At 27.5% G+C, this 15387-nt stretch overlaps 1 long non-coding RNA gene across 4 annotated transcripts in view; it reads left to right on the forward strand.

Moving 5' to 3' along the window:
- The window catches only part of LOC148226722 (uncharacterized), a 76710-nt gene that overhangs the window by 56470 nt on the left and 4853 nt on the right, over positions 1-15387 (forward strand). For all 4 annotated transcript variants that reach the window (XR_015812193.1, XR_015812194.1, XR_015812196.1 and 1 more), the window contains 6 exons: positions 2360-2711; positions 4636-4853; positions 5062-5125; positions 5807-5864; positions 5948-6047; positions 7286-7424. This is a non-coding gene — a long non-coding RNA (uncharacterized LOC148226722). The remainder of the gene's footprint in view (positions 1-2359; positions 2712-4635; positions 4854-5061; positions 5126-5806; positions 5865-5947; positions 6048-7285; positions 7425-15387) is intronic.

Consider the following 15387-nt stretch of genomic DNA (forward strand, 5'->3'; position numbering starts at 1 on the left):
AAAATTAAGCCTGATGTGAATAATCGTTTGCAATATATATAAAACAACAGTTAATATTATAGTGTACATACGATAAAATATTGTAATATTTTGCAAAATACATAGGGAAAATATTGTGTGATAGAAAGTGAGCGTAAATTAAATACGCATTAACTATTTTAATCAAAATTTAGAATAAATTAGGTACTCGTACGTTTTAAAGAATATTTTACTTTTATATTATAATTATTATTCAATATATAATTTACATGCATAAATATTGACCCGAATTGTTGTAAATGAAATCTTTTATATATTACATATATTTTTTAAAAAGATTTTTCCATACACATAATATATACTGCAATAATATTAATACATATTATATACTACATATATTAATTTTTTTATGTGTTCAAATTTCTCGAGAATTCTTGAAAAATAAGTATTAATTTTTATTTCTTGAGAAATAAACATTAATATCATTACTATCATTAATCATAAAACGTACGATATTTATTTTATTTTTTATGTATTTCATTTTAATGTTCTGATCTTATTTAATTAAATGAATGACAATTTAAAACGCGTGTATGTTACATTACTCATTGAAATTTATCTCGTTTTATTTAACAATTTCAGCATATTGCTGTGTTTTTTTTAATCCATTAATATGGTTTATGGTGTGTGCGAACCTTACATTTGAGCGTTTATTTTTATAAAATACGAAGTTTTTATATTATTATATTATTTCGCACATTATTGTGTTGTCCTTTATTTTCTGCATCTCGTAGTCTCTAATCCTCTTCGAATATCACGTTCAATTTATGGATTTCATACATCATGGCTGGACTAAGTTTGTCTTAAAATGAAAAAAGTCTCTTGTTTGGTACTCAAATTTAGACAGAGCTTACCTGCGCCCCAAGGCAGAATTATTTGTCTTTCATAATCGATTTTTTGGCCAATGCGATTTTATAGGACGGATGTTTTTTAAAATTTAATTGCACGTATAACAGCTAGAGATTTGGCAACACTCACAGAGCACTTGTAATTTAGGTACATGCCAGCCTTATTCAATTGATTATTTTTATCCATTGTATTTATATAGACTCAAACTGACTTTTATAAAGATCCATTTAAAATGTGTATTTATAAGTGGTCCTAATCCGCCTTAATATCAGATCGTCACTTGCGCTATAAATAAATGGTTAATTGTGGCAAATTTTAGACTCATTCTCAACTAATGATACTGACTTGATTCCAAACATATTTTTAAAGATTCACTATATTTTGTAACTGAAACAGGTTATATGTCAATTTAAAAAAAGATATAAAATATGTACAAACCTTTATTATAATTTTATTATTTGAGCATTAATCAGATATATCTTTCCAGTAATTTGTTATCAATAATTTATTTTCATTTTGAAATAGTTTATGATATTTTGCAAGTTCTTTTTTGGTTTTATCTTAAAAAATTCAGTTTTATGCTCTTACATTTTTTATTAAAAATTAGGGAAAACTTAATACATACAACGTAATTTCGCATAATCGTCAAAGTAATGAGCATGTATGAACAAACATGATTAGATAAACTCATTTAATTAAACTCGGAACATTTTAACGTTTAAAATAAATGTTAGATACTGTAAATTAGCAACTTTATTGGAAGAGAAAAAACTTAGTAAATTATTTAAGTATCTACTGTTCTGATAATTTGGTAAAAATTTTTTTTTAAATAATGTTGTGTATGTTTTATTAACGAAGTTGTAAGATTTTCATAGCGTATGTATCATTATATAATATTTTTACACAACATAAAGAGTAATCTACCAATATGGTTAATATAAATGTTTGCAATTTATGTATATATATAATTTATAAACATTTATATTTACCATATCGATGGATTAACTAACTTTGCTTTCGAGAAAAATACTAAATATTGATACAAACATTTTTATGTACATATATTGAGTAAAAATAAGCAATAACTAGCTACATATTTTTTTGATAAAATACTAAATAATTATATACATAGTATATATTATTATATTTTAAATTATAAATCATAAGTAATTTACACTATTTAGGTATTTTACTTAGTACTGTTTGCAAATCACTGTGTAAATAATTTAATATTACAATACAAATTTTCATCTATTAGGTTTTTCTCTATAAACTTTTAAAATATTTATATGTGCTACACTTTTATAGAATCAAACTTATTTCAGTTTTGCTTTTATTGACATTGGACTTGGTTTCAGAGCTGTAAATATAATTTATTACCATAATAAAGTTCATTCGACTTAGGTTTATTGCTGTTTCTATTGCTCATTAATGACATGAAGATAGCATTGATTTTTATTATTATTTGCAGATAACTTGAAGCATCTCGGGGGATGAATTCTAGTCTGGCATTTTGCTGATCTTGCTGTGACGTTCGAGAAGCACTGAAAATTAAATCTAAACATTGTGGAAGCTCACAGAAGATCGATAAAGATGCTCAGTTTAATCATGAGAAATGTGCACTCTTTATGATGCCTTAGTCTGCAGCAGAAGTCTGATTTTGTGCTGCGTTAAACACTGTCCTGCTCGTAAGCCATATCTACACTCCGTACGCTGTAGGGAGATCGTAAGAAACGGACGTACTTCTCGATGGCTGCTAGGATTGCGGTCACCGCTCCCGGAACTTTGGACGCGCGTGGGCCGTATCTCCTGACTGGTGCTATGTATGTATATTTGAAATTTCAATAATTTAAAATATTATTTTGACTCCATTGCGCATTATGACAATACTGTATATCAAAAATATTTTTTTACAATACAATTTTATACATGATATATTAAAAAATACTTAAAAAATTGTTTTCCTAACAATTTTACATTTTTTCAAAAATTAAAGTTCACAGCATTATAACTTATAAATCAATATATCAATATTGTGTTGATATATAAGTTATACGCCATGAATTAATATCAATTAAATCAGTGAATTTTATGTATTTTTTTAATAATGTTTATAATAAAAACACATTATTTGAAATTAATAAATATAAATAGAATCCTGAATTGTTATTGCATTATGGTTATAAATTCCGTCCACAAAATATTGCAAATATCCAAAGGGATATAAAGAAGTCGTTTGGCCGTCTGGGAATTTTCTCTCCGAGTACTTGATTTCATTTTCAAAGCCCGTAAAGGTGTAAAACTAACTTTTTCAGCATGACGTCACTGTGTTTGTCGAAAATTGGCCAATTGTATTAATAGTCGATTGTGTATCGATAATTTGTCGCTTGATGTGGCAATAAAAGTGTTGGACAAACACTCGATTGATGAGTTTTTGTATAAACATATTTTAACGCCGGGCCCATGATCGTTAAAAAGTACTTTCTTTTTAGAAATAGAACAAAATTAATTTGCCGGGGATAGTAATATATTTTATAGCATCTCTGAAATTCTGATTATTTATTAAGTCATAAAAATCTTCAGATAATAAAACATATTAAACAATTACTGTACAATAGTAATTAATATTCAAGTTCAATACTAATAAAAAAAATATTAGTGACTTAATCTTGTCGCTTAATACTAAAAACAGATGTTTAATTGCGCAAAACCCACGACTTTTCTTATCTATAAAATTCAATTATGAATGCTCCTTCATGTTTTTTTAGTAAGAAATATCTATATAATCTTAAATATACATTTATATGTACCTAACTATATATTAAATAAAAAATATAATTTAATGTAGCTAGAATATTTCATTCACATAGACATAAACCAACTTTACTAGCTCTATTTTTTTAAGGTGTGTTTGACACCTAGATAACAAATTAGTAACATACATATTTTTAATCTGTATTATTCGCAATTATATAATTTATAAATATAAAAAATGCCATCAAAAGCTTATCTTTGAAATAATTTTAAATTATATATATTAAAGGAAAAATTCACTTCATTTCAACAGATGAATCATCCCCTCAGCTTATTTATATCACCATAGTAAAGTCTAACAATAGAGTGTCGCACACTCGTCCAAATTAATAAAGGCACTTAATGCTATAGCTTAAGGTTCGAACTAGTTAAATTTAACCTCGTTTTGGACAACAATGCTTTATTGGGTTTACGGCGTTTTAGGGTATTTAATCATAAAATCTGTGCAAAATCATTAATTTACTCATATAACGAAATTGCATTTCAATTCGACGCAGGAAATAACATTCGGATTTGGTTCAATCGCCATGTTTATTAGTAAGCTTTTTTGGGATTTGATTGAATAAAAATGTGGCTGAAAGGGTGTAAAACAGCATGGCGGATAAGTGTATTTTACCTCTGGGTAAAAAAATTGAAAAAATGGCGAATCCAGAAGTGCACAAAGGTATGATGCACTCAGACATATTCCCTTTGCAGATGGCTGTGACAATAGATGTCAAGAAAATAGGTGAGTTTCCTTCGAGGCGCACGGAATGAACAAAAGTTGGATATTGTGCTATATATATATATATATATACTGACAATGTACAGAGTGGGCGGAAATATACAATAAATATATTTATTTTTATAAAACAAAATGTAAATTCGGACAGTGAGTATAATTGGTTTTAGTTTTATATAATTAATTATTTTTTGTACATTTTCTGTTTTAAGAGGACAAGCGTTACGAAGTAAACACAATCAACAACCACTAAATAAATAACAATACAACAGACCAAATGCAAAAGCCGTTAATCAGTGACATATTTTTCGCTTCGTTTTTATATTTTTGTTGTTGATATATTGGGACATTTTTCTGATTTTGCATTACGCAAAAAGCTGAATTTTTGGAGATGTTATATTATATTGAATTACACTAAAGGTAACTCAAGGTATGTAATTTAACTATCTAAAGCTAACTCATTTATAAATTATAAATATTTATTAAAAAATACTCAATCAACAAAATAAATTGATTTATTTTTTATTTTATTACTTTATTTAAAATTATTTGAAATGCTTTTGTCATAATATGTGTTATGACAAGAGCACCAAATCAAAGCTTGTCATAACTGTCGTTTAATACATATTTGTTTTAAGGAGCTGGATGGTCTTAGTCAGGAAAGGATTGGAGAAAATTGTGGCTCAAATAATAAACGCGATTGTAAATATCTTTTTCTTCAAATATTTATATTGTTTCCTTTAAAATAGTTTGAATCAGATATCGAATACTTATGAAACCATTTCTTTCAATGCAATAAAAGTTTATAGATTAGTCTATTAAGTATAGTTTCTAACTCACTTATAGTCGCATAATGTTGTCCTTTGAATGATTTCTGTATCTGTAGAAACAATAAATAATCACAAAGGCGCATATTTGGTAAATAAAGTGGCTGCGGCATCAGAACAGTTCTGTTTTTAGTCAAAAATAATTAGTAATGACATGTATTCCAATACTTTAGATAGCCTTACACAAATAGCATAAAACTGTATTCACCGCACGACTTATACTTAAATAAAATAGTATGAAAAACCTTGAAATTCGATCAAACTTGACGTACTTTTGATCTTGGCTCTTTTAGGCGCTTCAACTAGTACGATTAGCCTTTTAATTCGAAACAAATATCCATGATTTGTGATCCAAAACAATGCGTTAAAAAAATTATGGTTCAACAAAATTCGACAGTTTTAAAATAAATTTGGTTTCTACTCTTTTTGCGCCTAAAATTGCTTTGATATTAAATTCCTAAGAAATGACTCTTATATTGATTAATACGCACAATATCTTAATTTTGTACATTTTAATCTGTAGTTATTTTACTAAACCGCCCATTTCTCTTTTCAGCTGCGACATTTTTACGGCTCTCTTAAAAACGTTTACACTGTTTTGATCTTTGTGTCAGGTATTTAATTTCTGTTTTTTTTAAGACAACGTTTGTTGTTATAATTTTTTTTTTTTTTAAATAATTAAGATCATTACTTACAGTTTGTATATGTTCTGACGCTAGACGTCGAGTTGGACCAGAGATGCGAAGAGAGAAGCGGCGGCTTCTGCAATCTAAGATAGTCTGAAGTTGAGTTCTCCGGTATGAATATGTTGGTTAGGTGTTTCACCAGGGTTTATATGATTTAATAATTTAGCTTAATTCTTTTAGACCATTCTACTTACTGATTTAATCTCTTCATAAGGGTTGCAATTATTAAATGAAAATATCGACAAGATGAAACATCTTTTTCATTTCAAATGAACACCATATGATTATAAGCATACAATTTTCTATCATAATAAAATATTAGTCTTAATCCTTAGACGAAATTTCTTTGCTCTTAACAAACTATTCAATACTTGAGCGATTATTATATTAATGAATTGCATCGGATGCAAAGAAAAAAGCAGCGGCTTATGATCTTGATGGTATAAAGTTAGCTAAGCAACATCTTAGTTAAAATGTCTAAGCTAGAAAGCTCCGAAAGTATTAATGCTGTAAATTCCAAAGTACATGTCAGTAAAAATTCTAAAAAAAATCACAAAAAAGTAGTGTCTGAGAAAGCTATTTTGGTTGTCCGCAACTCCGTATTTACAATTATTGAGGTATTTTATTTTTCACCCCTTACAAAAAAGTGTCCGTTCTGCAATTTTTTAAGCAGATTGCTATTTACCGTTACAGCAGATAACAAACAGTAATTTTGATAGCAATTCTGAATGCACACTTCATTCTTACCAAGCGTTTTTTTATGACGCGTACTTCGATTAAATTTGCATAAAGTTTTTCTCACGGTGGTGTCAGATTTTAGCAAAAAAGCTATTTTTTGTCTTTAACGTTTAAAAACTGTATAGCATATTATTTAGATTATTAAGTCTGAAAATGTTGCTAGAAGATATTTTACTGTTTAAAGACCTGCTGATTTAATCCTTATATTGATATTGGTCTAATGTAAATTTGCACAACTTTACTGCACTTTATACTATTTTTTAATGCAACGTATTCTCAAATTGATAATTGCATTAATATCATAAATAATTGGTGTGAATCAGTGATACTATAAATTTATTAATAAAAGTTTTTAAAAAGGGTTAAATTTATATACTATATTTGTAAATATATAATTATTATTTTTTATATATTTTTTTTCTAATATTTAAAACGCAACATTATATGTATATTTCAGCAGCAAAACTAATTAATCGAATTTTAAACAGTTTATTTTACTTTAATATACTCTTATTGATTATTAAAGATGTATTTCATTATATTATAAAAATGTAAACATATTGTTTTTAAATAATATATACAGTTTAATATTCATTTTTCTGGTTTTACAGAAAAAAATCTATTTGGAGCAAAAAACACCCGAGGGATTCAAGTTTGAGGATTTGAGGGACAGATAAAGATTAATCTCGTGTATGGAATTGATTAAATAATGTATTCGATTTGCGATTAGTACGATAAAATAACAAAATTGTGAGTATAATTTATTATATAAAAAAAATCTTTAGCATGGATAATTCTACCACATAATATTTCACGTTAAATATTAAATTCTGAAATAATTTTATTTCTATAAAATATTTTACAAGACCGATTTATTAATAAAAGTAGCAACTTTAACTTCGATAGTATTACAATTTTCACAGTATTTTTCTTAACGCTCTTTTAATTAAATTTTACTACCGTTTTAAATGCGTTTCTGATCAAATTATACGCCAAACAGACAAACGCTAAATAAGTTAAACTACAATGTTTCCAAATGACTTTCCAGATATTGCATAGTAAACACAGTCAAAGTATGAAAACCCACCCTTGGAATATATAAGAAACTCTGTGGGCGGTAATGTCGCACTTGCATTTATGAATACCGTATTACTTTATATGTATTCACGTACATATGAATGTTTACATTACTATATATTCAAGGAAATTTTCGTATTGTTAATTTTGTCGCCTAGGTAGGTAACAAAAGCACCCACCATCAATCAGTTAGGAACGAAATTTTACATAACTTTTCCTTATAATAATTTGGTTCAATCAAAATTTATTTGCGCCCGTGTATTATTTGGTATATGATACAATGAAAGCTTAATTTTATGTATGTCATTTCGTCGTAAAATTTGTTTCATTACATAATTAAATTCGATTCGTATCAATACAAATATTTAGTTAAGTTTTTTTATATAGCATAAGAAGTATTTTAACTTATGTTTTGTAATAGTTAAAAAAAATATTTTTGTATTGTGTTATTTTAATTATTTTAATATTAGTATTTAATGAATTTGATTTTCATATAGAAATTTTTGTTGAGAAATTGTTTTTTTTATATTGACATCTGTTGATATTTGTAAAAATTTTTTGAGAAAAATTTAATTTTATGCTTTTTTTATTTTAGCTATTATAATAATGAATTTGTATTATATAACAAATTTTATTTTAAATTAGATACTGAATATTGTTTAATTAAATTTTGTAGCCATGATAAATATTGTTTATACTTCTCCGCTTTTCCAGAAAATTAGCTGAGTTTTAAACCAAAATATTTATTTTATTTAAAATATATAAAATTAATATATAGCAAGATAGTAACGCTATTAATGTAGTTTTATTATTTAGCAATATATTAAAAATTCAAAGAACCATAATTCTTAAGGAGTGCTTCATAGTCAACAATATATATATATATGTTTTACAATTTATTTTAAAATCGAAAAACAACTCTAGTTTTTTATAAAACGATCACATTTTAGCATTTCATTTACATGTATTATGTATAAATCATATTATAAATATTTAAAACCATATATCTTTAACAGTAACTGGTTCTTATAAATAATTATTAGTCTATTGACAAGACTTTAGCCAAGTTTTAAACCGCAATGAAACTGAAAAGTTGGTTTGAAAGACACTTCACATACAAATTTATGCAAACGCTTCGCTTAATATGATGAAATTGAACAATAGAAACGAAATAATAAGCCGATTCAATTTTCTTTTGTGCGAATTTTGCCATTTTTCCTCTCCAAACGTTTTTCTCCGACTCGCGACGCTTCGAGTTTGATAAACGATCCAAGTTGCAAAAAGTATTCTCATTTGCTTCAATTTTATCTTCTTTCATACTTTTCACCTTACATAACTTCACAGAAAAACGATAATAAAACGCATTGCAGTAAACGACGTGTACATAATTGATAAGCAAGGTGTACATTTTTTAATACCTTATAATCGCCGAATTACTATCTTATCTCTTTGCAAACTGCAATGCGGAAAGTATATATATAAATAAAATAATGCATTATGTAATACGTATAAAAAATATTATGTTTTGTATTGGAATACTCCCAATCGGTTATATAAATTGTCGGTAATCAACGTAAACAGTGGCGTCCCTGGATGCTGTTTTATCAGAGAGTATTCTCTCTATCTCTTGGTTATCTCGATCGGTTCTCCTTTGGCCCGAAGACAATGTTTCCTACTTCAAATTGCTGCAGAGATCCTATAAACACTGGTCGGTGCTGTTCAAACACATAAACTGCACATCTGCTCCAGACAATGCTAACTTACGTGCTCGAGAATTAATTTTATTGATAAAATAATACTTGACATAAATAAAATGCGGCATTTCATGATCGATCCCAAAAAAATTGGTATCGGAAAGACTGAATATTTTATTGAAACTTCCGACGCATGAAATCCGATTAATACCCTTAGATTATAAGCAGGGAACTCGCGGATTACATTCTATTCATTTATGTTTTTCAATGTTGTCGAAATATTTTCAATTTGGAAAATTTTAATATAAAAAATAAGGATTACATTTATTCGGTCATATTTTAATGCTTTGCGGATTAAAATTTAAAAATGTTAATGGAAACTATACATATTTCAGTAGAAAAATATATGCTTAAAATATTGTAGCGCATAATGTTAATACATCTCTCTAGATCAGGGTTTTTAATTTTATTGAATTCACTGCGGTGCAATTTATTTTCTCACAAAAATGAAGCTCCTTATATATTATTTATTTTGGATAAGCCCTGTACCCGTTTCAGATGTTGGGACCACTACCTGAAAAAAAATCCATTCAAAAATGACAAAAGAAAGGATGTTTCGCTCTATCCTTGTAAATAGTATTAATTCTTTTTTTTATTCGCACTGATTTTATATTTTTTTTATTATTACTTTGATATGTCGACTGATTTATGATATTTATTTATTTTAATCGCTTCAAAAATATATAAAACGATATTTATAATATTTATATTATTATATTAAATGAGCGAATTTATTTTTAATAAAAATATTATACAGTTAACTTGATGGTTCCAACATTACTCCACCCCTAGCAATTTACAATTGCGAAATAAACTAGGAGGTAAAATAGAACTCTGTAGTCAGACAAAAATGTTACTGAATTTGTTGCTGTTTTTGGAGCTGTGTGATGCAATAATTAATGCGCGGAATTTTTGTGGCACTTGGTTTACATCGGCCGGCCGAGGAAGTCGCTGGTTGCGTCCACAAAGAGTGTTCCGACCTTGATGACAGCTAAAGATCTGACAGGCTCTAATTCTAGTTGACTTGAGACCTATTTTTGTGTTGTGGCGTGGTTTGAATTAGATTTTCGTGTTCAGATCACGTAGGAGTCACCATTTTATCTCTCGCTTTCTAGGATTGCGCCATTGTTGCGAAAGCCAAGAACAGTAAAGATGGTAGATAAGCTCTCCGAAAATAATACGATGGTGTGTCGTTGTTCTTACGACTGGTTAATGACCTTTATTTATTTTAATCGCTCAAAATTTAATTATTTATTATTGATTTGATGTTGCTATGCAAATTTATTTTTATTAAAAGCTTGTTGCTTACAACAGTTTTTTTAATATTTCGGTTTCATGAAAAAAATTTTCTGACCAAATTCAAGTTTAGTCTCTTTTTAGGATCCACGTTAAAAGCAATAGAGTAGTATATACCATATTTTCTTTTGAAATATAGAGCTGTAATACAATACAAGTTTTATGTATTTGTATTATATAAGTACTTTTCTGGCTTTAGCTTACCTTATATATTTTTTAATTTATTGCATATTGTCTTATTAAGAAAACGAATCTGTTTTAATAAAGTTATTTATAGCATATATTTTAAATGAACAATGCCTGGTAAAGTTTTAATGTTACACAATGAAATATATCAATTATACACTGTACCTGTATTTAATTTACAAGTCGTGTTACGTGATTAGAGAATTTTGTTTAACATTATTAATATATTTACTTTTAAAATTATAAAATAAAAGTAATATAAACGCGGAAGACGATTTTGTGTTACGTCTACATTGTGCATTGAGTGTGTTCACAGCGAGAGATAAAAGACAGATAAAAGTACATGTAATAAACGGAGAAACATTGAAAAACCAACCGGGGAAACATTGTATGCGAAGGCCTAAGGCCACTCCGGCCTCAAAATCGCAATGAACTATGTTTCCCCGCCGAGTAATGAGGGACTTATCCCTTTAAAAAAATATCACTCCCTTGGGACTCTTTCAATTTCATTTCGCAGGCCGGCTACAATAGTGTGAATCGCACATGTCAGTCGACTACAATCGGATCGCATTGTATCTCGAACTTATAAGTAAAACTCGTATAGCAAAAAAATATAATTTCTTGAAAAATTATAATTAAAAACTCTTAATTTTAATGAGGTGTATTTTTTTAATAAGATTAGTTCATCTCAATCTACAATTGTGTTTTTTTATTTTATATGTATTGTAACAAGGATCACATTTGAATCTATATTATAGATAGTTTTCCCGTAAACCTATTTTTAGTGCTTTAATTGATTGCTCTAAAATGGACGATTTGACAAAATCTATCATGCAAAACACTCGTGTAGATACGTATTTAGATAATGGATAAAATCATATATATATTTATTGACGTCAACAATATATAAATATATATCTGTTCTCAATCTTTATGCACTTAGTTTTTAATTAAATGATGTTATCACATTAACACGTTTTTAATAACAATTTAAGTTGAATAATCATATATGATTAAGAAACTGATCATATAAAAATTGATATAAATATAATTGACATTATTTTCTATATGTATTGTTATATATAATAATATATATGTTTTTGTTAAATATAATGTAGTACTTAAAAGGTTTTTTCATGATATTCATTACCATCAATGTGTTTCATAGTATATCCAATAATTGTTTTTTTTAATAATTTATTTGTTTTGCTCTGACTTGACTGTCATCTGGTTTATTTTAATATAATATTATAATTTTGAGTATATTTATTTACATTAAATTCTCTTAGATTTTTATGCGTATGTAGCATTCAATCGTCTCTGAATATCGCGTTCAATATGGCTGGACTAGAGTTGACGTGAAGAGGGAAGCGACTACTTTTTCAATATATGCATTGTTACGAGTTTAAATTAAATTAGTAATAGAATATTTCGTTACTTTGGAAATTCTCGATATGCACACCAAAAGCAAAGATTTTGAGGTTGAATTAGTCTGTGTTACTTATAAGAATTGTTGCGTGGATATTTGTCAACACTTTAGTTCTTGGCACCTGTCAATGCCACACATTATTTCGTGCTTGTAAAATCACTAGATGACCGTTATTAAATTATTAAATTTAAGGATCTATTAGAGTCTCGGATAATAACTGTACTTATCGGCGGATCATTAAGACTAATAGTGTTTTGATTTATTGCGCTTTTAACGCATAAATGCGATATGTCTTTTTCTAACGCTCAATGCGTCTTTGCAATAATTGCTTTACCTGACCAATTAATTGACACAACTGATAAATTCATATTTTGTTGTTCTCATAGTAAATCTATGTCAGATTTTTTTTAAGGTTTTATAAATATTTATGTGTAGTATATTATATTAATTCTAAGCGATATAGCTACGTTTTATTAAGTATAAAAATATTAAATACAGATAGTTAATAACGTCATATTATTTTTAGTGATTCTTGTGTATATTTTATTTTTTTATATTTCTATATTCCTTTTTCATTCTATAATTACACTTTTTATCGTAGAAAAACATCTAAGTAATTTTTGAAAACAGTGTTTACTTAAATATAACGATAAAAATGTCAGAGATTAGCAATAAACGATTTACGTATAGTAATACTTAATCTTTTTTTTTACATATTTTTTTACAAGGTAGTGATCAACATTAAAGATTTACGGCTTTCAGCTCTCTTACAAATTTAATATTCTCATAATTTGTATCACTACAGTGTATTTTTATTCCATTTTTTAATAAAATCATGAAATATTTAATTAAACAATTTAATTATCTCTCATATAGTTCTATATAATTGTAATAAAATCTGTCAATTTATTTTCTACTAACATTTTATAAATAGCAAGTAGTTTTAGAATGTTATTAAATTAGAGTCCCTACTAATAAGACCGGTCATTAGAAGTCCTTTTTTCATAATTATGAATAAATTTGAATATATATATATATAGTCACTAAAGGTAGAATAACAGACTTTCATCAATGTGGTATTGCAATCATAATATAGTATATATAATAATATAATCAAATTTATGTATATTTTATTATGATTCTTTAATTGAATTAATCAATACCAGGAACAATTCTATAGTTATATAATATACATAGAATAAGCTAATAGTTTCATATCAAGATGAGTTCTTATATTTTCCTAATTTAATTTGATGTTTAAGCATAACCTAATCTAACCTAGATACATATATCTTTCGTTTTTCATGACAAGAAAAATTCTTTAAAATGACATAAATTGACAATAGAGCAAAAAATGCAATAATTCTTCGAATTTCATTTGGCTTAATGGCACACGTCAGTTGACTATCGGACCGCCCTAGATATTTTTTCATCCCTCTCCGGCCATTAAAATCAGTTTGCGTTAAGAACAGACGGAAAAATCTGAACAGAATGCATTGGCCAAGCGCCAAAACGGTTTCGTTCTTGCATGGTGCCGACGCTAATCGAATCCGGTTTGTCTATCAGGGGAGGTAAACATTTTTCGCCCGGTGACGGAGCGAGAGATTCCGGTCACGTGTGCAGTTGCGGTTTATTGCCGTCTAACTGTCAAAAGTGCAAGATCGTAGCTTTTCCAAGTTCCCGTTTGATTATATCGCAAAACGAGATGCTAGAGCTTTTTCTTACAGTGTGCAAATTTTAATTGAAGTAAAATATATTACTGTTAAGTAGAAAAGTAGATTTAATTCTATATTGTAAAATGATAAAGTAATAAATAATAATAAATAAGGTCTTTCGGAATCGTTTCAGCTAGTTAAAGTTCAACTCCTTCTCCAAATCTAGCCTTTTGTAAAGGTTTCAAGGAGGCTGTTCGATAATTACAAATGATAATTCAAACAATGTTTATTCGATACGAAACCTATAATGATTTTTTTGAAGAGAGTTTTAATGCTTATGTAACAGTTTAGATGTTTTAATGGGTATTGTTAAACCAAACTTTTATCAATTTAATTTTTAATACTATTATTAAAAACCCCCATGTCTCGTTTAACAGTTGCTAATGGAGCTTAATATGAATCGATGGCCTTAATAAATTAAAGGTTTTTAATTTATGTTAAACTTCTCCAGTATCTACTATAATATCTGGTTAAATAACTTATGTAATAAAATTGTTAGCCATGATCGACCCCACTTTTTCTGTTTATCTAGATACTTTAGCTTAAAGTTCTGCGCTTTTTTTATATATACCGTTCATGGTTCTTTCGTAAACTTTAGCCCACTACTCTCCTTTAATTCTTACTTCATCTAGAATCTTGACAAATTTCTAGAAATATTTTATAGTCATTGCATTAAATTCAAATCGGCATTGAAAGCCTTAAATGTCTTGAAACATTGCAAGAATTTATTTACTTTACAATCACTGGCAGTATTTTTAAATTATTTTTTCCAAGAAAAGCCTTTTCTCGCAAAATATTGTATGAACATTTTTCTAAGCATGTATCTGGCATCTTCTGTATGTAATAAATTATAATTTAAACAAAACTACAGAAACGCGTGGTTAACGCTAAACAGTCCGATGGCACAACATGTGTGCCATGTTTCGGCTAACAGCTACAGTCCAGTGACACAACCCCTGTGCCATAGTATTGTCAAGCATTATTTGTATATGACACATTTTATCTATCATTTATATTTTCATTATAATGCAAGCAACATAAGCCTTTAAAAATAATCAAATTATTTTATTTAAATTAAGTGATTTAAAAGCTTATCCCAATGCGTCACTATTTACAAAAAAACAAAACATATTTTTAATGATTACAATATCCAAAAAATATAATAGAAGTCAGATATTTAAAAGACTAATGATACAAATCGGACCAGCTCCTCGTAGCTGACATTAACCCTTTGAGTAGTGAGTTAATTTATTTAA

This window comes from Plectrocnemia conspersa, unplaced genomic scaffold (assembly GCF_051122295.1).
Source record: "Plectrocnemia conspersa isolate PC_06_02 unplaced genomic scaffold, ASM5112229v1 ptg000014l, whole genome shotgun sequence".
NCBI classification, from domain to species: Eukaryota; Metazoa; Arthropoda; class Insecta; order Trichoptera; family Polycentropodidae; genus Plectrocnemia; species Plectrocnemia conspersa.